Source organism: Amborella trichopoda, chromosome 5, assembly GCF_054954075.1.
Source record: "Amborella trichopoda isolate Santa Cruz 75 chromosome 5, AtrichopodaSantaCruz75HAP2 v2.0, whole genome shotgun sequence".
Classification (NCBI taxonomy): Eukaryota; Viridiplantae; Streptophyta; class Magnoliopsida; order Amborellales; family Amborellaceae; genus Amborella; species Amborella trichopoda.
Genome location: NC_142340.1, coordinates 41,894,179 through 41,911,506, shown reverse-complemented (window position 1 = coordinate 41,911,506; position 17,328 = coordinate 41,894,179). Strand labels below are relative to the sequence as shown.

The window sequence follows — 17,328 nt, the reverse complement described above, 5'->3', positions numbered from 1 at the left end:
CGTATTGTATGTGTTATAATATTATATATATATATATATATATATATATATATATATATATATATATTACATATCATAAATAATATTTTTATATTATAATAATATATATTGCAGTATAATATTCCAAATATAATGATAAGTATAATTGTAGTTATTATATATAATCACATAATATTATATATTAAATATGAATTAATATATATTTATATTATTTATTTAATCATTATTACATATAACTATTACAAATAATTAATATGTCAATTATATATTTTTTATATATTAAATAATATAATATATATTATTTGTTATTCATATATAAATATATTAATTATTAAAATTTTTGATTTTCGGATCCTTTTATTGGGCGGACCTCAACCCACTCTATAAAATATGACTTAGTGCAAGTTTTTGGGCCCGTCGCTCTCTTTCAATCTCCCAAAAATATTAACTTTGCCTATTTTGGTTGAATTGACATTTGACATTTTAAAAAAGAATGCTTAAAACATAGAAATCAGTCTTCATGCATAAATGGGACGCCCACCCCGAGAGGCCATAGAGCATTTACATACTGTATCCATGGAAATAGGACTCCAAAATACCCATTTTTAGTGATATTTGTTATTTAAGAAATGCCCTAAATTTTATGTTATTACGTAACTTTTAAAAAAATTTGTATTTTTTCAAAATCGCTAAATTGTAGTTACTTTAGACCTTGAAAGTCCAAATATTACTTTTGTAATGAGCGTAATGAAGAAACACTTATGCTTATTCAAACCTTTAAGGTATGACCGTTCTTCTTTCTTTCTCGGCCTTTACTTTTTTTTATTTTTTATAATGTAGTCCAAACAAAGAACTTCCGACCTTGAAGGTTTGGCTTTTTACTTTTTACAATGCTCAAATTAATTCGGACCTTCCTATTTAAATTTTTTATGGATATTTGAATTTGAACTTATTTATATACTTTTTTTTCTTACAAAATGATTAAATAAAGCATCGGTCCTTGACCTTCAACGTTGCGTTTAATTTTGATTAACTGGAGTTCAAAAAAATACTTCAAACTATGAAGGTGTGAAGTTTAACATGTGTTATTTTGTTTGTGAAGTTCAAAGTTCAAACAAGAAGGGAAGTTTCAAGGTTTGAAATAGGACATTTTGGAAAAGACGAAAAAGAAACACACGAAAAACTGCTTATGATCATAGTTTTGAAACTTTAGGTTTAAGGAGATATTTAGGTAAATTTCTCTAATTTAAAGGTAATGAATAGTTCGTTATGGAATGTTCCTCAAATGAAAAATCTGATAAACATTAGAGCAAAATCAAAATGATTGGATCACAGAAATCTCAACGCTATTTTCAAAATTCTCGATGATATAATAGTGTATCATGGTAAATTTGACATTTTATTTCGGAAAAACGAAGTTTTGTTTTCAAAATGCATTAAGAATGAAGATCAAATGATCTTGGTGAAGGATGACGAGGTCAACAAAAGGTGGAGAGTTTATTTTAAAAAATTATTAAATGATAAACACAATGAGAATTTGTGATATAAAGAACTATTGGTATAAATCAGGACGAAAGTCATGGATACATTCGTAAGATTAGAAGTCAGAAGTGAAAGAAGCTTTGAAACAGATGAAGATAGGAAAGGCTCTAGGACCAGATGATTTCCCCATAGAGGTTTGGAAGTGCATAGGGGAGGTTGGCATTGACTGACTAACGAAGCTATTTAACAAGGTGCTGAGAATAAAGAAAGTATCAGATGAAATGAGGAAAAGTATTGTGGTACATGTTTACAAGAATAAATGAGACGTACAAAATTATGCAAACTATCGAGAGATCAAGCTTATGAGCCATACTATAAAGCTCTGGGAGAGTGATTGAGCCATGACTAAGGCATGAAACGAATGTATCTGAAAACCAATTTGGTTTTATGCCAGGAAAGTTGACAACTAAGGCTATTTTCCTACTTAGTCAACTGATTGAAAAGTTTAGGGCGAAGAGAAAATACCTCCACATGGTTTTTATTGACCTAGAGAAAGCTTATGATAGAGTATATCGAGATTTGATTTGGAGGGTGTTGGAAAAAAAATGAGTTTCCAGACATTACATCGACTTGGTATGATGGAGCGCTAACTAGCGTGTGGAGAACTAGTAGAGTGACGAGTGAGTTGTTAGTGACAATAAGTATACATCAAGGATCAGCATTGAGCCTATACCTCTTTGTTTTAGTTATGGACGACTTAACTAGGCACATGCATGATGATGTACTGTGGTGCATGTTGTTTATAGATGACATAGGTTTGATTGATGAGGCCCAAAATGACGTTAATACAAGTTCGAACTCTCCAAAGGTATTAAAATTAGCCGGACTAAAATAGAGTGTATGTAATGCAAGCTTAGTAATAAGGGAAAACTTATAGATACCCCTGTAATTTTAATTTTCTACACGTCCTACCCCCCAATGCTATTTGTATTGTATCCTAAACCCTAACACTATTTATTCTTGTATATACCCCCAGGACCAAAATGCCATTTTTTTCTCTCTTTAATTTTTAACTTATTATTTTATATTCTCTCCCTCGAACTCTTTTTTTTTTTTTTGACAAATGTTATGAACTTATATTAAAGCAATGCTTCAGGAGCATGAGATTACAAAGATTGGATCAAATCGCTAGAAACTTGCAAAAAAAGAAGAGAAACACCATATTTAGCTAGCCCATCAGCGGCATCATTGGCTTCACACGTGGTGTGGCTAAAGTTTATTCTCAAATTAGGCCAAGCATATAGATCTTGAATTTTTAACCAAAGAGTAAATAGGAACCAGGGGATCTTTTGCTCTTTTCTACAACACTTGATAATATTCAGGGAATCCCCTTCAATTATAATATCACCAATGAAACTCATGTCGATGATAATATGAAGTCCTTGAAGGAGAGCAGCCACTTCGGCATGATTGGCTGTTGTAGACCCACAAGGACTCGAAAAAGAAAAAAGAACCAATCCCAAATTGTTGCGAAGAAGCCCACCAACACCTATAGGCCCTGGATTTCCATTTGAGCTGCCATCAAAATTAAGTTTGAGGCAAGCTTTTAGAGGTGTAGTCCAAGTTCGAAGGGGACGACAAGAGTGATAAGAGGAATGAGCCAAAAAATTCATATTCATATAAATATCAGTCTGAAGAGCACCCCGTCCTTCAAGGGTGGAGGAAAACTAATTCCAAAGAGATTGTAAAATGAGATCTTTTACGCTTTCAATACTCTGAGACACCCCATCAAAAGTTCTCATGTTACGTTCTAACCAAAGCTGCCATAAAATTGCACTTCTGAAATTTTCCAAATCACAACTCCATTTTTTGGTAATCCAATGACAAAAAGATGGTTAATAATGTTGATGGGATTCAAAAGTATTAGGAGAAAAAAAACCTAATAAGAAGAAGGCTCAGAGCCATAAGCTTGAGGTAAAAGGACAGTGAAGGAAAATGTGAGAGCAAGATTTTTTATCATTTTTACATATCAAGCAAATGTTTGGAACAATTTTACCCCTCTTTTGCAGATTGTCTACTGTTAAACATTTCCTTTGACATGCGACCCATAGGAAGGCTTGGATTTTAACTGGAACTGGTCATTTCCAACTAGAACACAAAGATGTATCAACAATACGGATCCAATCCATAAAAAGGAGAGTATACATTGATTTGACAAAAAAAACTATCAGTTTCTGATTCCCATATGACCAAATCTTCGACATTAGAAGAGATGTAAACTTGTTCAAGTTGTTGGATGAGATTATGAAGCTGCGAAGTAACCATGTCTGGTAGCTTATTGTAGCGGCATCCAATGTTTCAGACCATACAATTAAAGGGGGAAAGAGAAAGCAACTTTGAATGTTTTGCATCAGGTTGAGCAACTCTGGCAAAGAAGTCAGGATAAGTAGAAGAGAGATGTGCATCACCAAGCCATTTGTTGAACCAAAATAGAGTGTTATCTCCATTGCCAATAAGCCATTTGATGTTACTGAAAACAATATTTCTGCAGTTATAAATATCCTTCCAAATCTATGAGGTGAATTTGGCTCCTTTACCTTTTTTAATCGAGTGGGTTCAATGATCGAAACCATATTTAACAATTAGCACATATTTTCAGAGATGAGAAGAGTCTTAAAAGATTCTCCACCACCGTTTGGAAAGAAGCGCCCAATTTACAAGTTTAAGCTTTCTGATACCCAAACCCCCCCTGCATTGACGGCATACAAACCTGGTCCCAGTTCACCAAATGACTTTCTGTGGTTATCCTCCATATTACCCCAAATGAAGTTTCGCATATATTTTTCAATAAGCTTGATTACTTCACTAGGTATTTGTAGAACTGCCATCAAATAAATATGAAGATGTGCATAGGTGGATTTAACCAAAGTGATACGCCTACCAATAGATAAAGTCTTGGTCTTTCATAGGTCAAGTTTAACTTGACACTTGTGAATAAGAGAGTCCCAGGTTACACGATTGAGTTTACGATCAGAGATAGAAACCCCTAAATATTTAAGGGGAAACTTCTCAACTTTGCAACCCAAAATTGAAGCAAGAGAATCCAAAAGGTTGTCAGAGCAAGAAATGCCTACAATTGCAGTCTTATGGACATTTACTTTGAGACCTAAAGCTAGCTGGCAACATAAGAAGAATGTGCTCAGATTCTACAATTCCTGTTCACTAGCATCACAGAAAATCAGGATGTCATCTGCATATTGCAAATGTAAAATAGTAGGCCCAGATGATGAAACTTGGAAACCTGTAAGAAGACCTGCATTTACAACATTCTTAAACATCATACTAAAACCCTCTGCTACTAAGGTAAAAAGAAAATGAGATAGAGGGTCTCTTTGTCTAATGGCCCTAGAAGCATGAAAGAACCCATTAGGAGATCCGTTAATAAGAATCGAGAAATGGGCCGAAGAAATGCACCCCATAATCCAAGAAATCCATCTAACATTGAAACCAATTCTTCTCATAATCTCATTGAGCACTTGCCATTCAACTCTATCAAAAGCCTTCTCCATATCCAATTTAATAACCACTCCCGGCTGCTCAGAAAGATTTCTAGAGTGAATGCATTCCTGGGCAATAATAATGCTATCTGTGATTATGCGGTCTCTAATGAAGGCTGATTGTTCATCAGAGATCACAAAAGGGAGAACCAACTTAAGTCTCTCTGCTAAAACTTTTGCAATAATTTTATAAAGACTGGACAAGAGACTAATAGGCCTAATATCTCCAAGATTAGCAATGATATCTTTTTTTGGAATTAAAGATATATAAGTAGAATTAATGCTCTTGAGAACACTCCCAGTGGACATAAATTCCTTAACCATTAAATAAACATCATCGTGAAGCAGATCCCAAAAACGCTGGAAGAATATAAGAGGGAAACCATCAGGGCCAGGGGCTTTATCCCCAAGAAGAGCAAAAACAACCAGTCTAACTTCTTCCAAAGTAATATCCCTTTCCAGATAAAAAACCAAGAAAGGTGGTAGAGATTTAAAAGGAACACTATCTAAGATAACCCCAAGGTTAAAATCACTAGAAAAAGCAGGCTCAAAATGTTGAACAATGGCCTCATCACGAGCAAAAATGTCGCCTTCCGATACACCCAGTAGAGAAATAGTAGAAATATCATTTTGTCTTTTACACGCATTTGCGATAGCAAGATAAAATTTGGTATTTATGTCAACCTCCTTAAGCCATTTAACTCCTGATCTCTGTTTCCAATAAATCTCCTCCATCTTAAAGAGATCATGTAGCTTACCAAGCAACGAATTTTTATTAACAATCATCTCATCAAATAAAACTTGGTTTTCCTGAATAGAATTTTCTATCATCTCTAAGTCCATCAAAGTGGTATCAATCTTGCCTTTAAGTTGATACTGGTTTGTTTTTTTTCCAAGAGATGAGTTTGTGCTTCAGGCAGATTAGCTAATTATGAAGACGGAAGCCAAAACTACCCAAAACATAACAACTACCCCAAGTATGAATGATGATATCCACAACTTCAAGCTCATCCAACCAGTGAATATCAAAACGAAAAGGTCTAGGCCCAGATAAGACCTCCTCAGTATGAAGACAAATAGGGAGGTGATCAGATGAAGTTTGGTAAGAGCATTAACCTTGACCAAAGGGAATATTCTTTCACAAGCCTTTGAGAAAAAAAAACGATCAATCTTGGACATAATTAGATTGGAGAAACAGTTATTGGACCAAGTAAAGTGAGCTCCAGTAGTAGGAAGATCTAATAAATCATTCTCCATAATTAAGCCATTAAATAGATGTATATGAGAATTAAACGGAAAATAAGTGGAAATTTCATCTAAGTGGCGAATAAGGTTAAAATCCCCTCCAATGCAAACATGAAGTTCTGAAGAGGAGATAGAAGATTTCAAATCATCCAAAAAGACACATTTAAGGGTAGTAATATTAGGCCCATACACATTAATAAGCACCCAACTGAAACCCTTGACATGACATTCAAAAGTAATTGCCAATAACTTATCAGATTTAAAAACATCCAAGCAAAACAAAGCAAAGTTGTTGGGTCCCAAAGAACCCACAGAGCCCTAGAAAATCCAATGGCATCCACACCCTCAAAGCACACAGAACCATTACCCTAGAGAGTCTTGGCACCCAAAAGAGAGGGTAAAGCACACTTAGTTTCTTGCATAATAAAAGCAAAAGGTTTAAATTTAGAAATCAAGAAATTGACTTCCTTCTGGCGTCGATCAACATAGAGACCACGCACGTTCCAACTGATAATCTTCATGGGTAAGATGAAGGTTCATCGGGTCCTTCGAAGCCACCATCTTCATAGGGACGAAAATAGCTAGACGAGCAAATGCTGCTGCTGCAACTAGAAGAGGAGTGGTTCTTCGAAGTCTCACGGCCTGTCCTGAAAACCACTCCACCTGAAGGAGGAGTTAAAGAGCCCTGAGAGCTATAAGCAGCTAGTCTAGGCAATGAGCGCACAACTTTAGAGGCAGGTAAGGAGACCTCCAGGTCATCTGTCGGACCAGAATAATGGCACATAGGGAGCTTGGTTAGGCCTGTTTGAGTCTCATCCTTCAATTTTTTGGACATTTCTTGAACCACCTTAATCGCTGCATCCATGGCTGCAGGCACCACCTCTGGAGGAGCAACGAAAGTAGCACCTATGTCCTTGAACATACGATTGAACATTACATGGGCTGGGGTTGCTTGGTAGAGTATTTGAAAGACGCTCAGTCACGTGAAAATGCATAGAATTAGTCCTAGCACCTGGCTGAATTTCAGGGGTCGAGCTTGAAGAGATATAGGATGATGAATTTGAAGCTTCTGCAAAGTGTTCCGCAACCGTCTCTGCTGGGAAAGCTTCATCAGCCAAAGGCTCACCAATAGTTTCCACCAAAAGTGGTGGTATGTTCGGTTCAACCATAGCTAGAGGGACCGCAGCAAACTCAGGGTTATTTGCGCAATTATGGCTCCAAAAGCCACATCAAAAATAGGATTGGCGTAGACAACCTCGTCTTCATCAACCGAATCAACATTATCAACAACTACAGCTGACCAAAAGGCAGTAGGCGACGGTGTCAAAATCGAGACCCTGGAACGCCTCGATAAAAAACGGAAAGGAAGAATCCTCCGAGTGAACATGGTGAAGAGAAAAAGAAAAGCAAAAAGAGGATAACCAAGAGAAAAAAAGGAGCAAATGAAGAGAAGCAGGTCCCAGGATTGAACGGGCTTAAAAGGGGTAAGAAATCTAGTGAGAGATGCTGACGTCACTGAGAGAAAAAAAAAGGAGAGAAGAGGATGAAAAGACAGAGGTGGTGAAATCAAACGAGAGAGAAGGGGCAACGGTGGAAGAAGTAATGGGAAAAGGTACCGGATGGGTAGGGAGTGACGATAGAGGAAGGGCACGATGGGCGGTAGAGGCAAAAATGGGGAGAGGTGGGGGATGGGTAGGGAGAGGCGGTGATAAAGAAAATGGAGGAAGCTGAGATGAAGCCAAGGGATAAGAGCCCGAAAAATGGGCTTTGGACAAAGAGGCAAGCCCATAATGAGGAGGCTTAGCAGCGACACCCAAAAAGGCAGGTAAAGAGGGGTCAGAAACAAAATCATAGAGTAAAGGCTTCTTTCTTTTATTTTCCAAAAGAGCTGACGGTTTCATGGAATGAAAGCCCAAAAAATCCTTTGCAAAATAACGGACGATAGGCTTCCAAATTTTAATATTTTTGGAGGAGGAAGAAGATCCAAGCGATTCAACCGCAGATCTATTTCCACGTGGCCTTACTAATCTGGGGTTCGACCGATGAGGACCCTGGTTCGCCAATGGAGGTCGAGCCATAGCATGTCTAAGAATGGCTCCAAGAGGTTGAATAGGGGGTCTAGCTTTAGGCTTTCTAAGAACCTCAACTCAAGAGCGGTCTTCCTTATTAGTAGAAACTTCATGAGGGGCCAAAGCCGGAAGGTTGGCACTTCAAATCTTCAATGGTGACTTCAATGATAAAAAAGTCTGAACCAACAAAAAGGTTGATCGATGAGGGAGTCAGGTCATTGGGACATCTAAGAATATTGACTCTAACAAAAGAGAGATCAAGACCCACCATAAATTCCTTGTCAATATAAAAAAAACCCCCACCAAATTGGCTAGACGTCGAAAGACTTCTTTATTCCAAGCATGGAGAGGGATACCTCCGAAGCAACCCAACAAGGGGAGCATGAAGTGAGATTAGCATGATCCTGCGGTTTCCAAGAATCCATCGATAAGAGTTTATTCCGAACACACCAAGTGTTGCGAATAAGGATGATTTTACGAACGTCATCAGCAGAGGAAAGAGAGAAAATGATCCTGTTACTCCCGCAAGAACGGACCACATGAGAGTAGGGAAGATTCCAGGCTCTCTTAGCCCAATCGCTAAGACCCCAAATATCAGTAAAGGGCGGGGAAAATGACCCAATAACAAGAAGAGCAGTAGCTTTAAGAGATTCAGGAAGAAAGGAGTGATCAAAAGAAACGCTTGGGGGTTGAAGATCCATTTAGAGTCAACGAGCTTCACGGATCATCCACGGATAGCCATCTTCCTCATCCACCCATACATTTAGTATCATTTTGCTTGCGACGTTTATCCATTTGAGAGATAGATAAACACATGTAGTGATCTTTAGATGGGGGCGCACCCCTTCCAAGTACAGTACATTTTGGGTAAATCAAATCTTTACCTCCTAATTCGTTTGAAAATATTCGTCTCAACCCTCTTCCATGGCAATAAGAAAGCTCTTTATGCTACAATAATCCCCAAATCGTTTACAACTTCAATTTCTAAATTCCACCAATTCAAGCAAAAAATGGGCAGCCCAGAAATGTGCCATATCTCTAATGGGTTGAAACCAGTGTTTCAAAAATAGTCGATCCAATCTGGAATCGAGCGATCCGGATTGGGTATAGGTGATAACCGATCCAAATACAGTATCGGTAAAACCGAGAGACACATTTTTATTCCTATTGGCACTCCACCTTTTTCTCCCCACATGATTGCCAAGCATGGCACTCCACCTTACGTGACCTTACTCCCCCCACCTTTTTCTCCTCACGTGATTGCCAATCATGACACTACTCCCCCACCTTTTTCTCCCCACGTGATTGCCAATCATGACAGTACTCCCCCCACCTTTTTCTCCCCATGTGATTGCCAATCATGACACTCTATCTTACGTGACCTTACTCCCCCCACCTTTTTCTCTCCACGTGATTGCCACTTCCCCCACCTTTTTCTCCCCACGTGATTGCCAATCATGACACTTCATTTCCCCATGTGATTGCCAATCATGACAGTACTCCCCCCACCTTTTTCTCCCCTTGTGATTGCCAATCATGACACTCTACCTTACGTGACCTTACTCCCCCCACCTTTTTCTCTCCACGTGATTGCCACTTCCCCTACCATTTTCTCTCCATGTGATTGCCAATCATGACACTTCATCTTATGTAGCCTTACTCCCCCCACCTTTTTCTCCCCTCGTGATTGCCACTTCCCACGTGATTGCCAATCATGGCACTCCAACTTACGTGACCTTACTCCCCTACCTTTTTCTCCCCACGTGATTGCCAATCATGGCACTCCACCTTACGTGGCCTTACTCCCCCACGTGATTGAACTCCCCCCACCTTTTTTTCCCCACGTCATTGCCAATCATGGCACTCCACCTTACGTGGCCTTACTCCCCCCACGTGATTAAACTCCACTTTACGTGGCCTTACTCCCACTTAAAAAGTCTCAACGTGCATTACGTTGTCAAGACAACAATCAACACACACATATCGTTGGGTTTTTTTATAGTGTCAATTCTTCTCACATCGCTTCGATGTGGGATATATCTTTGAGTTGAAAAAACGCTGGCAAATAGTATTAGCTTGGGATAAATTGCAGTGAGATGGTGTACGCACGATGGTGTACGCAAGACGGTGCACGCCCGTCATGAATAAGAAAGTTGTATGTCCAATTGTGGCAATGAAATTTGATGATAAAAAAAGAAAAAAGTTATTAAAAATAATAATTAGGTGCTCATTACACATATCTTTCACCAAAAAAATTTAAATTTACTTACCAAACACACATAGAAGTCTATTAAGCTATTATATCATTGTATTATTTCATTATATGAGTAATAATTAATTAATTAGTTAATTAGGATTAAAAAATTACTACTAGCTCATAGGATAAAAAAATAAAAAGTAATACAACAAGCAAAAAAAAATGTAGTACATCTTCTTCTTTTGTCAAAAAAGAAGAAGAAGATAATCAACAAGTATCATATTTTTCTTGTTAAAAAAAAAAAAAAGATAACACAATAAGTATTTCTTGTCAAAAAAATAAAAGGTATTTCTTAATACAACCTAGGAATAAATGATTTAATTATATTTTTTATTTTTATAACATGATGGTCTTTAACATAAATTTAGTAATATTAATTTAAAGATAGGATTCATATAATGATGCCATTAAAATCTCTCTCTTTCTACTAATAATCTCTTCCACTAATTTATTTTGGAAACCTAAAAAATTAAAGAAAATTAGTACGCATTCTAATAATTGCTACATTGATAACCAAATCTTTTATTTTATTTATTAATTTTTGTATTATAAATCATGTAGTGTACTATTTTTCTTACAGTTGTCAATAATACATTTTAAATTAGATGATATTATAAAATATTTTGGATTTGTTATTATTTATATAATAAAATAATTATAAAATATTGTTGGTATACAATATTATAGTTAGTTAGGTTGTAATAATTTGGGTGTTTTTAGCGGATTAGGGTTTTCCACCAATTCGAAATTTTAACGGCCAATTTTTCATTGATTTAGTCAACTCTTTATTGTAGTCTATATATGATTATATACTTAATCCATGATAATTCTATGATTTATTTTGTGTGATGTAAATTTAATGGTCAACATAAGTTCATACGTAGAAAGAACATCTCAATATTCATAAATTGATGAAAACAATGAAAGTTAATAATATAGTACCCTTATTTTTTATTGGATTTCTAAAAAACAATATTTATAATGAATTTTAATAATTTTTTAGGATTTTTTTGAAGCTTTAATCTGATCGATTCAGCCGATTCTCGATCCGAATCATCGATTCGTGGAGCCGTATCAGTTTTTGAGGTGCCCGACCCGGGTCACTGATCCGCTTTTTAAACATTGGCCGAAACCTTAACGCCTCTGTTTTCTCTCACAATTGCCTCTTATCCATAAAATCACAAAGCAATCCCAAATCAGATAACCAAAAATCTTGACCTTAAAACTTGAATTAAAGCCTAACATAACAGGATACTAGCATTTCAACTGCAGCGGCCAAAATTCATCAAAAAATACCTGTAAAAGTGGCAGAGAAAGAAGGGCCCCAAAATCAAGGGACGAGAAGAGACTCGGCCCTTCCCCTTGATGGCAAATCTTGGATGATCTCTCCCTCTCCTCTCCCTCAGTGTAGAAGGCCTCTTCGATTGGGGGAAGAGCCCTTTCTCTCTCTAACTGATACGTCGTTCTCTCTTTCTCTCTCTTGCCCAGAACCCAGCCTGCAAAACAGGATTGAAACCCTAAACCGGCTCTTTCTCTCTCTTACCTGTTACTTCCTTCGTCCCTTGTATCTCAACCTGTCAATGGCTATTAAGCTCCTTGAGAACAAATCTGTGATGAAATAGGGTTGACATACAAGGAAATAACAACCTACAATGAAGATACAGAGAGACAATCAACTGGGTAGTGAGAGAGAGAGAGAGTCGAACCAAAAGAGAACCGACTGGGTTTTGAGAAAAAAGAGTAATCCTCTCTCTCTCTCTCTCTTGATGCTCTCTTTCTTCAGAGGATAATGACGCTAATCTCTCTCTCTAAAAAGCGCCATCGCAGGAAAACCAGAGCCCTCTCCTCTCCCATTTGTTCAAGCCCTGAACACTGCCTGTCTGCACCTGCTTTCCTCTTCACAAATCTCCTCCTGCTGCCTGCCTCTCAAACCTAAAAATAGATTTTTAAGAAGTCAAACCGATCTTCCCCACCATCCAAACCCTTACAAAAGAAAAAAAAAAAACATCCCACTGATTCCCTCTCGCCATGCTCCTCGCGTGCAAAGCCAAAAACTCAAAACAAAAAATAATTTCATTCTCTACCCCGGTGAACCCTCCTAAACCTTGTCCGAGAGAAACCCAAAAAAGGGAAACATCCGAAACCTTCCTCAACCTTGTCCGAGAGAAACCCGAGAACGACCTCCAACACCATGAAGTCTTCACAAATGTGAGGCCTCCTTGATAGGAACAGGAAGAGTTTCAGGGAGCTCGTGGGACCTCATTTTATTGAGGAAATACTGGTATTTATTTTGTCCCTCTCCCCATGCTCCTCGCGTGCAAAGCCCAATACTCAAACCAGAGAATAAAACTCTCCCTCAAACTCTCTCTCTATATACTTACCAACGAGCTAAAACAAACTTTTTTTTTTCTCTCTCTCTCTATACTTACCCGAAAGGCAAAACAAACTCTCTCATCTCGGTATTCTCTCTCTCTCTCTCTCTCTTTGCCTTAATTTTGTACTGAGACTGGTTGTTTTTTAGCTTATTTGAATGCCTATTTATTGTCTTGTATATTGAAATTGCTTTGTTTTGTATGATTGTTGGAGTTTTTTTTTTTTTTTTGGGTTTGTTCTATGAATTTTGATATGCTCTGTGATTTTTTTTAATATTCTTCGTTTATTTTGTCTTAATTTTATACTGGGATTTGTAGTTATTGAGCTTATTCGAATGCCTATTTATTGTCTGGCATGTTGAACTTTCACCATTTTGTATGCTTGTTGGAGTTCTTATTTTTTTTTTGGGTTTGTTCTATAAATTTTCATATGCTCTGTGATTTTTTTTAAGATTCTTCATTTTTTTTTTATCTTAATTTTATACTGGGATTTGTAGTTTTTGAGCTTTTCGAATGCCTATTTATTGTCTTGCATGTTTTAATTGCACTATTTTGTATGATTGTTGGAGGTTTTTTTTTTTTTGGCTTTGTTCTATGAATTTTCATATGCTCTGTGATTTTTTCTAAGATTCTTCATTTTTTTTTCTTAATTTTATAATGGGATTTGTAGTTATTGAGCTTATTCGAATGCCTAATTATCGTCTTGCAGGTTGAAATTGCACCATTTTGTGTGATTGTTGGAGTTTTATTTTTTTTGGCTTTGTTCTATAAATTTTCATATGCTCTGTGATTTTTCTAAGATTCTTCATTTTTTTTTGTCTTAATTTTATACTGGGATTTATAGTTTTTGAGCTTATTCGAATGCTTATTTATTGTCTGGCATGCTGAGATTGCACTATTTTGTGTAATTGTTGAAGTTTTATTTAGTTTTGGCTTTGTTCTATTTATGGGACACCCTAACTTTTTTCTTCCCTTTAAATAGTAATAGAATAGCATATGCAACCTACTGATGCAAAGACCCAAAAACAATCACCACAGCCTCATGAACAATACAATTTGAGCTTGAGTTTGACTTGAGCTTCAACCATAAAGGTTTAGCACAAGCCAAGCCTACCAAGCATAGGCACCACCAAGCTTGGCTTCTTGGACGTTCAAGGCCCATGGTGTAATGTTATATATATATATATATATATATATATATATATATATATATATATATATATATGTAAGGTGTGCATTCGAAGTTAGTACAAATCTTTTGCAGGACGGAAAAAATGGGTGATGACCGGTTGATATATTACATTCATGGTGGAGAATTCTGATAGACGGGCAAGGGCACTTTAGATAATATTGATGGTGAGCTTGTGCTTATTTTGTTAATAGTAGAACTAAGTTAGATGGCATACAAAAGTTTTGTGCAGAGTGTTTCTCAATTGATGTGCACAAGATAACATTTAGGTATTTTGTCCTGGGGAGTAGGCGAATTCTTGTGAGCTTATTTATTGATGTTGATATTGAGAGGATGTTGAATGCACATGAAGGTATGAATGATGTACTCATTCAATTTGTTTAGTTACATATATTTGCTTTAGTTATATTAAATTTATCATATGTGCATTTATAAATGTATCAGAGTAATTCAAGGGTACAGATACCTCCAATCCTCTAATGTTCTAGACTATGGTGCTGAACAAAGTAATGCACCAAAGTTGTTGAGTTCATGGGAGGATACACTAACTGAGATAGGGCAGGAGTCAATCACTCAATGCCTTTTGTGAATCCCTTAGCAAATATGCTATAGCGTACCACTTTGCATACCGTCTCGTTAAAAATGAGGGGTATCATGTAAGCACGGGTGATCGCTGCGAATGGGAGATATATATATGCAAGGTTGGCAGGACAAATATATTTCGAATCAAGATATGGACATAAGAGCACTCATGTAATATTGGAACAACCAATAATGTGCAGAAGAGAGCGTTAGAGAACTTTATTGCTTCCCAAATCAAGGATAAATTAAGTGACACTAAGCATTATATTGCTAAAAAAATCGTAAATGATTTGGGCGAAACATTCGTTGAGGCATAGAAAATGATGAAATTAAATATGTACTTCAATTTTTTGCTTGAAGTTGTAACATGGTTTAAAGTTGTACTCGCCGGTTTTGGATAATGAATTGTATTTTCATTTGCCTTAATTGGTTACATTGTAAAGGAAAAAAGATAATGATGTTGTGTGAGTTGAATTGTACTTCAATTGTGTTTGTTTGCACCTTTATAATTATATTAATTCTGATGAATCCCTTATGGAGTATATGATCCAAGTTGATAGAGACTCTGGATTATGAGGCCGTATTAATGATTTGTTGAGGAACTTGAGCCTTATTATCTTAAGGTTAACTTCTACCGTGTTTGTTTTTGCTTCTGCAACTTCTGCATATGCTTATCAATTGGGTGTTCTTTTTGTTTTTTTGATGTGGATTCTCACTCATTTGGTTCTTTATGGATTGAGTGGACGAAATGGAACCCTGTTTTTATCAAGTGGGGTTAGTTTTAAATGGAGGTTTGTGTTGGAAGAAAAGCCCTCTAAAGCATGTACTATGATGTTGCTGAAGAATTAGATGTGCAACAGGTGCAAACCTGCAGAAGTTCCATTAAATTTAAAACCAGCTCATCAAATGCCAACCTAAACCCTAAACTCCTTTCATGTATGAGAACACATCCCAAATTATTCTCCAATTTTACTACTCATCCCTTAAACCATTGCTTAGAAATGTGATATGACAACAACTTAAATTAAAACACCTAAGTCCCCCACTACCCTAGCTGAATAGATGATTTACCATAACAATGACAATTCAAGTAAAATCATTTACTAGAACTAATAATTTCATCACTAAATAATTCCATATGAATGACCTTATTTGCTGCCCCCAAGGCTCATGACTTCTATCATAACCAAAGCTCTCAGAAAATGTGAAGAAAATGATTAAAGGTCTTTGTCAAAACAGTGGGAGCTGGGCTGTCAAGGCAGAGAGAAGAATGGACCTCTTCGATTTATCCTTCAACCATGAGTTAAACTATCACCACTAGATTCTTCCTCATAATCCACCAGATAAAAACTTGTAGAAGTGAACCTACAAACCTAATAAGTAGACTCTATAAAACCTATTAGAAGGGTGATTTGATGCAAGCAACTTGTAGAGACCGCATTTTTTAGCCATAAAACTTATGGAAAGTTACGGTCGAGCACAAAGTGCGTCGGATTGAAATATTTTTTTATGCGGTCTCGCACATTTTGTGTCGGACCACATTTCTTAGCCATAAAACCTTCTGAAAGTTATCGGTTTAGTGCACTTTGTGTTGGATCGAAATTTTTTTTGGGGTCTAGCCATTTTGTGCTAGATCGTAAAAAAACATTTCGGTCTGGTACAAAGTGCGTCGGACCGATAACTTTCCAAAATGTTGTATGGCTAAAAAATTCATGTTTTTATGACAGACCACAAAATTTTTTTTGGCCGGGCAACTTGTGCCCGACCATATTTTCAAGCCTTGTATCATTTGGTGTAAAGAGAGAATGGGAGTGCTGGTGGGTAGAGAAAGAAAGAGAGAGAATGTGAAAGATGAGAAAATAGCTAAGATTGACGGTTAAGAAGTACAAAAAGGACTGCACTTTCAATACCTTGGGTTGATAATCTAAGAAAATGGAGAGATTGAGGAAGATGTCGTACATAGAATTAAAGCTGGGTCGTCGAAGTGGAGATGTGCAACTGGAATTTTATGTGATCGTCGCATACCAATAAAACTGAAAGGTAAATTTTATATGATAACTGTGAGATCAACTTTGCTTTATGGGGCGGACAAAAAACAATATACCCATATAATGAGTATAACGGAGATGCGGATGTTGAGATGGATGAGTAGTAAGACAAGAAGGGATAGAATCATAAATGAATCCATTCAGGAAATATTAGGTGTGGCTTTAATAGGCAATAATATGAGAGATAATAGAATTATGTGGGCTAGCCATATGTAGTGCCGACTCAGTACAACACTTGTTAGGAGGTGCGAGTTAGCTCTAGTAGAAAGATTGAAAATGGCAAAAGGTAGGTTCAAAAAGACGTATTTGGAAGTAATCCGAAAGGATATAGAGACTTATGATCTCAATGAGGGTGGTACGGCTTTAAATAGAGCAAAATGACGGATCGAGATTCGTGTAGTTGGCACAAATTAATTGAAAAAAGACTATGATAGATGATGATTTCGTAAAAATGAGGTATTGTTTTCAAAATCCATTTTTCTCCTCTTTGCCTCCATATTTTCAAAATTTCCGCGCTTTCTTCTCTA

General features: G+C 36.7%; 2 long non-coding RNA genes across 3 annotated transcripts; one reads left to right on the top strand and one right to left on the bottom strand.

Annotated features, from left to right (window-relative positions):
- Positions 1-2,659: 2,659 nt before the first annotated feature.
- LOC148782113 (uncharacterized) lies at positions 2,660-13,124 on the bottom strand. Its single transcript, XR_016056339.1, has 2 exons — positions 11,907-13,124; positions 2,660-3,057 (listed from the first exon to the last, which is right to left on the bottom strand). It is a non-coding gene; the product is annotated as an uncharacterized LOC148782113 (long non-coding RNA).
- On the top strand, positions 11,905-15,221 carry LOC148782112 (uncharacterized). 2 transcript variants are annotated; one of them, XR_016056337.1, is made up of 3 exons: positions 11,905-14,338; positions 14,441-14,523; positions 14,616-15,221. It is a non-coding gene; the product is annotated as an uncharacterized LOC148782112 (long non-coding RNA). The 2 variants fall into 2 exon arrangements; XR_016056335.1 differs by having other exon boundaries at positions 11,905-14,523.
- Positions 15,222-17,328: the final 2,107 nt, after the last annotated feature.